Source organism: Ranitomeya imitator, chromosome 9 (assembly GCF_032444005.1).
Source record: "Ranitomeya imitator isolate aRanImi1 chromosome 9, aRanImi1.pri, whole genome shotgun sequence".
In the NCBI taxonomy this organism is placed as follows: domain Eukaryota; kingdom Metazoa; phylum Chordata; class Amphibia; order Anura; family Dendrobatidae; genus Ranitomeya; species Ranitomeya imitator.
The window spans coordinates 119,194,258-119,205,794 of NC_091290.1; the positions used below are offsets into that span (position 1 = coordinate 119,194,258).

The 11,537-nt window shown below is 40.9% G+C and overlaps 1 protein-coding gene across 2 annotated transcripts in view; it reads right to left on the reverse strand.

Moving 5' to 3' along the window:
• The window catches only part of GNAO1 (G protein subunit alpha o1), a 220,198-nt gene that overhangs the window by 75,370 nt on the left and 133,291 nt on the right, over positions 1 to 11,537 (reverse strand). The window lies entirely within an intron of this gene.

Genomic DNA, 11,537 nt, shown 5'->3' on the forward strand with positions numbered 1-11,537 from the left:
TCTTCAGGCACCCGTCAAGGATGTAAGTGCAGGGAGTTCCTCACCTGGGGATGCGCCAGTGTATAAAAGACGCCGTGTGCACATAAGTTTACAAGTCCTGTGATTTTCATGAATTCCAAATTTTTCTTTTTGGGGTTGCAGTTTCAATGCTGAGGAGTGTGCACACACACATGCTCTACATGTGAACTACACACCATTTGCATCGGTTTGATCAAATATCACATGCACAGTTAACGGTTAGCATTGCATGTAGCTCCATCAATGTCAATCGTGATGTGAATGCAAGGTCAGAGGCGGAAAAGCCCTTTATTACTGCCCACTTGTCAGCTAGATAGTGACGGCACACGGAGAAGAAAATGGGCCGGGATTACAAAATAGACTGGAGGACCCCAAGTTTTAATTAATACTCACAATATTATATGCAATCAAGTAGCCAGATGACGAGTAAAAAAAAATAACCAAAAAATATGTAGAATTTATATTCTTTAACACTGGTGCTCATGCGTTCCATATGTCACTGTAAGCACTATATGGAAAAAAGTATCGGATGCACGCTTTATCATCCAGTCCTATTGTCCCCAGCCGGCCCTAATGCCCCCCATTATATAACATCCGGCCCCCCGCCATGCCGTCTGCTAATAGCTTAGTGATACCAGCACAGTTCTGTAATAGGAGCTGCCTGGGCAATAAGTCCATTCTACTGAGAAGTAGAAGGAGCCACAGCAACTTGACCCCATAACATCACAGAGCGGGGGTAGAAAAGTCACCAACGCTCTACCGACTCCATAACTGCATAGTCCAGACCTAACATCAGCACAAACACTGCGCCCCCGCCAGGAGCTGCATGCGGCCGTACACCACCAAGCACAATGCAGAGCGTCGGAATAAGTGGTGTAAAGCCGCCATCACTGGACTCTGGAGGAAACGTGTCCTGTACAGAGGCGGATCGCACTGTCTGGCGACTCATCTAGGTTGGTGAATGCCAGGAGAACGTTCCCCCCTGACTGTATTGTGGCAGTAATAAAGCGAGAGGCGACCATTGCTCCCATTCAAACTTCTCAGGGAAGCTCAGAATCCCCATTTCAGAGATATGGTGGCGATGGTGATCATACATCCTATCTGTAGGTGATGTTATAACATTATGTACAATGATGGAGTAGTATACTGTACATCGATCATGTGGTGTTCGGTCACCCTGTACTCGGTGACCCATGGCGCCACACATCAGCCCATCCCCACAGACTGTAGTTATTCTGATAAGATGACATTATCTAATAAGAGATCCTGTAAGTCAGATGATGAGCTGCAGATTGGAGATAACATGCTTCACGGAAAGCAGACATGTTCCAGGAGAGACGGCCATGATGCCCTCAGCAACCAATAGGAATTCACTTTACTTATTCCTTCCTGCACTGGAAAAACGAAACATGGAATGTGATTGGTTGGTGTGGACGTCAGGTGTATTCCCCGTTCCCAGCAATGTTGTGGTATGGGATCTGCGCAGGCTGGAAATGTAGCCTGCGTACTCTTCTGTGACGTATGTAGCGCACATGTTTTCAGGCAGACACTTGTTGGTGTAGACCGTCGCCAACTTAAGGCGATGCTCTTATATGCAGGGCTGGTTTTAGACAAAGTGGGGCAATGGACAACAAAAATGAAAAGCGAGGCCCCAAATGCTGAAATATTGCACCGTCACAAGCATTTAGGAAGCATTCACACAAATTCAGACTGTTAGATGAACGCTGATCCACCACGTTGGAGTCGTTTCGCCTTTGTTTTCCGGCTGAGGAAGAAGGATGGCGAATAGATCGCTCGGCCCCCGGACAGTATCCTGCTACCAGCAGCACATCCGCAGCTTACACAGCACAGCGTGCGTCCAAGGACCATCATCTCTGCTCTGGGAAAAATGATCCAATCTCCCGATCAACGAGCAGCATTTTACTCAATGGTTGGGCAATTGCCAATCTGATCCCTCCGAACACACTCCTGTCTGCACCGACAGCAGCCACAGTGTGGACGCTACATACACTACACACACACACTGTATGTTACACACACCAGTATATCACACACTGTACGTTATACACAATACATGCTACACACACACACCAGTATATCACACACTGTATGTTACACACATTACATGCTACACACACACACACCAGTATATCACACACTGTATGTTACACACATTACATGCTCTACACACACACACACCAGTATATCACACACTGTATGTTATACACATTACATGCTACACACACACACACCAGTATATCACACACTGTATGTTACACACATTACATGCTACACACACACACACCAGTATATCACACACTGTATGTTACACACATTACATGCTACACACACACACACCAGTATATCACACACTGTATGTTACACACATTACATGCTACACACACACACACACCAGTATATCACACACTGTATGTTACACACATTACATGCTACACACACACCAGTATATCACACACTGTATGTTACACACATTACATGCTACACACACACACACACCAGTATATCACACACTGTATGTTACACACATTACATGCTACACACACACACCAGTATATTACACACTGTATGTTACACACATTACATGCTACACACACACACACACCAGTATATTACACACTGTATGTTACACACATTACATGCTACACACACACACACACCAGTATATTACACACTGTATGTTACACACATTACATGCTACACACACACCAGTATATCACACACTGTATGTTACACACATTACATGCTACACACACACCAGTATATCACACACTGTATGTTATACACATTACATGCTACACACACACACCAGTATATCACACACTGTATGTTATACACATTACATGCTACACACACACACCAGTATATCACACACTGTATGTTATACACATTACATGCTACACACACACCAGTATATCACACACTGTATGTTACACACATTACATGCTCTACACACACACACACACACCAGTATATCACACACTGTATGTTATACACATTACATGCTCTACACACACACCAGTATATCACACACTGTATGTTACACACATTACATGCTACACACACACACACCAGTATATCACACACTGTATGTTACACACACACCAGTATATCACACACTGTATGTTACACACATTACATGCTACACACACACACCAGTATATCACACACTGTATGTTACACACATTACATGCTACACACACACCAGTATATCACACACACTGTATGTTACACACATTACATGCTACACACACACACCAGTATATCACACACTGTATGTTACACACATTACATGCTACACACACACACACACCAGTATATCACACACTGTATGTTACACACATTACATGCTACACACACACCAGTATATCACACACTGTATGTTACACACATTACATGCTACACACACACCAGTATATCACACACTGTATGTTACACACATTACATGCTACACACACACACACCAGTATATCACACACTGTATGTTACACACATTACATGCTCTACACACACACACACCAGTATATCACACACTGTATGTTATACACATTACATGCTCTACACACACACACCAGTATATCACACACTGTATGTTATACACATTACATGCTCTACACACACACACCAGTATATCACACACTGTATGTTATACACATTACATGCTCTACACACACACACCAGTATATCACACACTGTATGTTACACACATTACATGCTCTACACACACACACCAGTATATCACACACTGTATGTTACACACATTACATGCTCTACACACACACACACACACCAGTATATTACACACTGTATGTTACACACATTACATGCTACACACACACACACACACACCAGTATATCACACACTGTATGTTACACACATTACATGCTACACACACACCAGTATATCACACACTGTATGTTATACACATTACATGCTCTACACACACACACCAGTATATCACACACTGTATGTTATACACATTACATGCTCTACACACACACACCAGTATATCACACACTGTATGTTATACACATTACATGCTCTACACACACACACCAGTATATCACACTGTATGTTACACACATTACATGCTCTACACACACACACCAGTATATCACACACTGTATGTTACACACATTACATGCTCTACACACACACACACACACCAGTATATCACACACTGTATGTTATACACATTACATGCTCTACACACACACCAGTATATCACACACTGTATGTTACACACATTACATGCTCTACACACACACCAGTATATCACACACTGTATGTTACACACATTACATGCTCTACACACACACACCAGTATATCACACACTGTATGTTATACACATTACATGCTCTACACACACACCAGTATATCACACACTGTATGTTACACACATTACATGCTCTACACACACACACACCAGTATATCACACACTGTATGTTATACACATTACATGCTCTACACACACACCAGTATATCACACACTGTATGTTACACACATTACATGCTCTACACACACACCAGTATATCACACACTGTATGTTATACACATTACATGCTCTACACACACACACCAGTATCACACACTGTGTTACACACATTACATGCTCTACACACACACCAGTATATCACACACTGTATGTTACACACATTACATGCTCTACACACACACACCAGTATATCACACACATTACATGCTCTACACACACACACCAGTATCACACACTGTATGTTATACACATTACATGCTCTACACACACCAGTATATCACACACTGTATGTTATACACATTACATGCTACACACACACCAGTATATCACACACTGTATGTTATACACCTTACATGCTCTACACACACCAGTATATCACACACTGTATGTTATACACCTTACATGCTCTACACACACACACACACACATCAGTATATCACAAACTGTATGTTACACACATTACATGCTACACACACACACCAGTATATCACACACTGTATGTTATACACATTACATGCTCTACACACACACCAGTATATCACACACTGTATGTTACACACATTACATGCTCTACACACACACACACACCAGTATATCACACTGTATGTTACACACATTACATCTTACATGTTATACACACACATTACATCTTACATGTTATACACACACATTACATCTTACATGTTATACACACATTACATCTTACATGTTATACACACATTACATCTTACATGTTATACACATATTACATCTTACATGTTATACACACATTACATCATACATGTTATACACACATTACATCTTACACACACACATTACATCTTACGTTACACACACACATTACATCTTACATGTTACACACACACATTACATCTTACATGTTACACACACATTACATCTTACGTGTTACACACACACATTACATCTTACGTGTTACACACACATTACATCTTACGTTACACACACACATTACATCTTACATGTTATACACATATTACATCTTACATGTTACACACACACATTACATCTTACATGTTATACACACATTACATCTTACATGTTATACACATATTACATCTTACATGTTACACACACACATTACATCTTACATGTTATACACACATTACATCTTACATGTTATACACACATTACATCTTACATGTTACACACACACACACATTTCATCTTACATGTTATACACACATTACATCTTACATGTTATACACACATTACATGTTACACACACATTACATCTTACGTGTTATACACACATTACATCTTACATGTTATACACACATTACATCTTACATGTTACACACACACACATTTCATCTTACATGTTATACACACATTACATCTTACATGTTATACACACATTACATGTTACACACACATTACATCTTACATGTTATACACACATTACATCTTACATGTTATACACACATTACATCTTACATGTTATACACACACATTACATCTTACATGTTATACACACATTACATCTTACACGTTATATACACATTACATGTTATACACACACATTACATCTTACATGTTATACACACATTACATCTTACATGTTATACACATTACATGTTATACACACATTACATCTCCACTAGTCCGGCTTATATGTGTGGTTCACACCACTGTTTGTGTCTTATTTTACACATCCAGAGAACACCGATAAAACTTTCAAAGCGACTTTCCGGATTTATTTTGCCTTTTTATCATCCACTTTAACAGAATAAGCCCTCAGGAGACATCCTCCCCACCCCCTGCCCATTCATTCCTTTCCCACAGTGTGACACGGCCCTGCACGCTGTGACTGACGGCAGATGCATGCAGTAGTTCATCTCATCAGTAGACAGACCCAGCACATGCATTATTTCTATGTGCGCCCACCGGACGATACGGCCAACATATGTGCGCACAGATTCACTTTTTTTTTTTTTTATATGATCTGCATCTCTCGGCGGCACAGCCACCAAGAGATCTCCGGGTTGCTATGGAAACCAGGGATTTATTGTGATGCCGAGGGATTGGCTGAGAGCAATGGGGCAGCCTCTAACATGGAAATATTACAGCTGGGCAGCCATTGCCTTTCTCCATGTTATTTGTATCACAGGAGGGGGAGTGTGAGAAAGTGAGCCCCCCGGCCTACCGCCCTTTTTCTCTTGGTGAAGGCTGCTAGCTAAGTAACCCCTGCCTGTACTGGAGAGGAGAGTGAGGAGGAGAGGGCAGGAGAATGGAGGAGAGGAGGAGGAGGTGGGAGCGGAATGATTCACGGAGAGTCGTGGGTGGTGTTCAGGGGAGTGGTTGGATGATGGAGGAGCGCTTATCTTCAGCTGCTACGGATTACAGCGGGGGTCTCTAGCAGTGCATTTACAATAAATAATGTGATCAGCATCCGAATACCTCGAGCTTTCCATCTTCTAAGGCAAAATTTGTATATCATCTCTAAAAAGCAAATCATGACCCATTTTCATGCTTAGATCTAAAATACTGAGTGGTCTTAGAGTCCATTTACTGGAACGGGTTTTGCAACAGGTTAAAAACCAAAGAATCATCATTAGTAGAATTACCATTGGTGCAAAATAGAAAGAAATGGAGAAAAAAATAATACTAAAAAAATAAAAGATCGAAGGCTACGGGTACTAGATTCTATGATGGGACGTTGATCTAAGGAACCAGTGGATGAGGAGTAAGAAAGACATTTTCCCCCTAATATGGGGCAATTGATATAGGGGTTTTTGCTTTCCTCTGGAGCAACATATTCATATACAGTCATGGCCAACAGTGTTGAAATTGTTCCAGAAAAGGAAGCATTTCTCCCAGAAAATTATTGCAATTACACGTTTTGATATACACGTTTATTTCCTCTGTGTGTATTGGAACAACCCAAAAAATGCAAATTGGACAGAATTTCACACAAAACACCCAAAATGGGAAGGATATGATTATTGGCATCTTTCCAAAATTGTGGGTAAACAACCTTGTTTCAAGCATGTGATGCTCATTCAAACTCACCTGTGGCAAGTGACAGGTGTGAGCAATATCAAAAGGGGAGAAGTTGACTCAATCTTTGCATTGTGTGTGCTACATTAAACATGGAGAACAGGGAGAGGAGAACTGTATAAGGACTTGAGAAACTAAATTGCTGAAAAATATCAACAATCTCAAGGTTACAAGTTCATCTCCAGAGATCTTGATGTTTCTTTGTCCACAGTGCACAACATAATCAAGAAGTTTACAACCCATGGCACTGTAGCTAATCTCCTGGGACATGGATGGCAGAGAAAAATTGATGAAAGGTTGCAACCAGGATAGTCCGGATGGTGGATAAGCAGCCCCAATCAAGTTCCAAAGAAATTCAAGCTATCCTGCAGGCTCGGGGTGCATCAGTGTCAGTGCAAACAATCCGTCGACATTTGAATGAAATTAAACGCTATGGCAGGAGATCCAGGACGACCCTACTGCTGACACAGAGACATACAAAAAGCTAGATTGCAGTTTGCCAAAATGTACGTGAGTAAGCCAAAATCCTTCTGGGAGAGCGTCTTGTGGACAGATGAGACAGAGATAAAACTCTTTGGTAAAGCACATCTTTCTACTGTTTACCGAAAACATAATGAGGCCTACAAAGAATGGAAAACAGTACCTACAGTCAAATATGGTGGAGGTTCAAAGATGTTTTGGGATGTTTTTGCTGCCTCTGGCACTGGGTGCCTTGAATGTGTGCTAGGCATCACAAAATCTTAACAATACCAAAGGATTTTTGGGTCGTAATGTAGGGCCCAATGTCAGAAAGCTGGGATTGCGTCCTAGGTCATGAGTCTTCCAGCAGGACAATGACCCCAAGAATACTTCAAGCACTAATAAATGGATGGAAACAAAGAGCTTGGAGAGTTCTGAAATGGCAGCAATGAGCTCTGATTCAAATCCCATTGTGATCTTAAAATTGCTGTTGGGAGTAGGCACCTTAAAATATGAGAGACCTGGAGCAGTTTGCCAAAGAAGAGTGCTCCAAAATTCAGTTGAGAGGTGTAAGAAGATTGTTGATGGCTATAGGAATCGATTGATTGAGAAAGACTTCATTTTCTGGAACAATTTCAAGGGTGCTACTGCTAACACTTTCGGACAAGACTAAGTTGAACTTGATGGTCTTGTGTCTTCTTTCAACCTTAAAACTTTAAGATTCTTAGTTGCACACACAACGATGCATCATAATCTTCACCAAGATTAACAATATCACATATTTCCTGACCACTTCCTTGTACTGGAGGGTAAAACATACCAACCAATATAAGTGGGTCTGAACACACCCAATTTACAAGCCACGGCATTATTACATTGAAAAGAACACCCTAATAAAAATGTTGTGTAACACATATGTAAGTTGGATTCATCGTGTGGACACAACCAATTCCATTGACCAAACCATTCTCACCGTAAAAAGTGGAATCTAAGAAAAATTTGTACCAACTGGACACAAACCCTGTAGGTATGATTGAGAGCACAGTATTCCACGACTCAATCCGTTTCCTTATGCACTTAGTATATGGCTTCCCTGTGTGCCACGTTATTTTGGACCCGGATCACATTATGGCAAAAGGTAAAGCATGTTTTTCCAAGAGTGGCATTATATGCTCGGCCACCTCTCCTCCTAGAGATGACAATCGATCGACAGGACCTTGGTCCAGGTCAGTATGTCTTAGCTGCTCGACCAAAACCCTACAAACGCTTTCTACTCGACGGCATCCACGAATCCGCTTTTAATTAACTGGTGGGACGTCAACATTGAGACATTGTTCCAGGTCGGATAATCAAAAGACAATTTACTTGCTCATCTCTACAAGGAATCAATTTCATTGGAACCAGAAGAGGTCCTCAAGAATCCAAACATCTACCGATCGGATCCATGCTGCTGCTCTCATTCAGTGTCCAAGCGACTAATGAAAACAGCTTAGCATGAAGTCCGTCAAGTTCATCCTAATATCCTGAAGCGCTAATGAAGAAGAAAGCTGGCAGGATACATTTTTCGATTATGACACATCTCCAGTAATCTAGTAACCAGAACCGGAAGAATAAGGGAACGTAGGACAAAATAATCACAACTGGTGTATACTGAAGTGTCCAATGGATATGTAATGACTACATATGCAATGGACAGTGTTTGACTAAGCTGCAGCCAATCATTGGTCGCAGTTGTGATCTCAGTAGTGTTGACTTTCAATGTGTTTGCTGAAGATGAGTGAATAGAGGCCGGAGGGGAAACTGGAGGTTTTATCTAGGGAACAGGAGGGGATTCCTAAAGAGAGGTCTTTTTGTTATTTTATTAGACAAAAAAATAATTACAGACTAAAAACCATGTAAAAAAAAAAAAAGGCAAAATAAAACCCCACTACACCCCAAAAGATGTCCAGTTTGTTCTGTACTAACACTATAACTTATAGGCTTGGACGCGGGTGCTGACAACTAAGGAAGAGGTAAGGTCTGGGATGACAGGTGTTACTGAGATGGTTTTTAATTTGACTGGATTTCGGGTCCAGGATTAAGGAGCGACCAAAAGAGCCTGGGTGGGAAAGATCGCTCCCATACTCTAGTCCGGATTTTACAGGCCTAATAACAGGCAGCTGGAGAAAGACAGTTAATGGTGGACCGTCTATGCTAGTGATAGGGAGAAGTGCCTGTATTGCCAAGTTGGTGATACCATTTGATTTACTTTGCCTTACCCAGAGAAAGGACCGATATGTGCCCAAGAAAGTCCGTTTTCATTCATGGAGCTGTAAAGTTTATGAAGGACAATAAACTTTACTCTGCTTTGCTCTAAAAACCCTGTGCATATCTAAATGGCTACCAGAGAGCCAAAAACGCCATAATAAAAATTAATATATATTTTAAACACACGCACTTCTTTTCTTTTTTCCTGCCTTTTTATATCGTTTATTAATATATTTGGGGGTTTTCTCAGTTTTTATATTTTTAGGATATTTTTACTATTAGGCCGGGGTCACACTTGAGAGTGTGATGCGAGAAACTCACGCGTGTCTCTCGCATCAATACCCGGTGCTCGGGACCGGAGCGTAGCTGGACACTCTGGTCCGAGTGCCGGTGGCAGTGCCGTGTATTGATGCGCGAGTTTCTCGCATCACACTCGCAAGTGTGACCCCGGTTTTAAGGATATTTTTCATGTCTTTTTTATTACACTTATGAAATGAATCTTGACCCAGATATAATTGATAGTAAGATTTAAATGCCTTTGTGTTTAGGTTTCTGATCAAGACCCTCAAGAAAGCCTGATGAGGCGAAACTGGTCAGATTACGTGCAATTGATGTTTTAGGCTATGGTCACATGTTGCGTTTTTACAGCGTTTTTTTTTTTTAATTTCAGTTGTATTTCACAGTGCCAGCAAAGTCTATGAGATTTTAGAAATCTCATGCACACACTTTGTGGTTTTTTTTTCCTTACTGTTTTGTCAAAAATAGGCGTTTTTGCAAAATGCAGCATGTCACTTGTTCAGCTTTTTGGAGCGTTTTTCACCCATTGAAAGCAATGGGTTTTGCAAAAAAAATGCTAAACAAATGGTACAGGTATCAGGTTTTGCTGCGTTTTTGGTGCCAAAACCTGATGAGGTTGAATCAGATTATTTTTTTATGCATTAAACTTTATCAGAATGCACAATAAACAAATGTACCCTGACAAAAACGCAGCAAAAAAACAAAGCACAACCTGCTTTTTCTAAGCAGCTTAAACTTTACATTTAAAAAAAAACAGCAAAAACACTGCGTGTGAACAAAGTCTTATTTGATGGGCTGATTTTCACTATATATCCTGCAAGTTTAACACTAAAGTGTGGAAAAGTACATTTCGATCAGGATCTAGGCAGCATCATTCTGTTTCCCTAGGCCCAGTATGGTCTCTTTAGAATCCACGGCTATTCAAAATAAGGCTACAACACTTTGGAGAAGGTCCATGGCGGCATGTCACATACTCAAAAA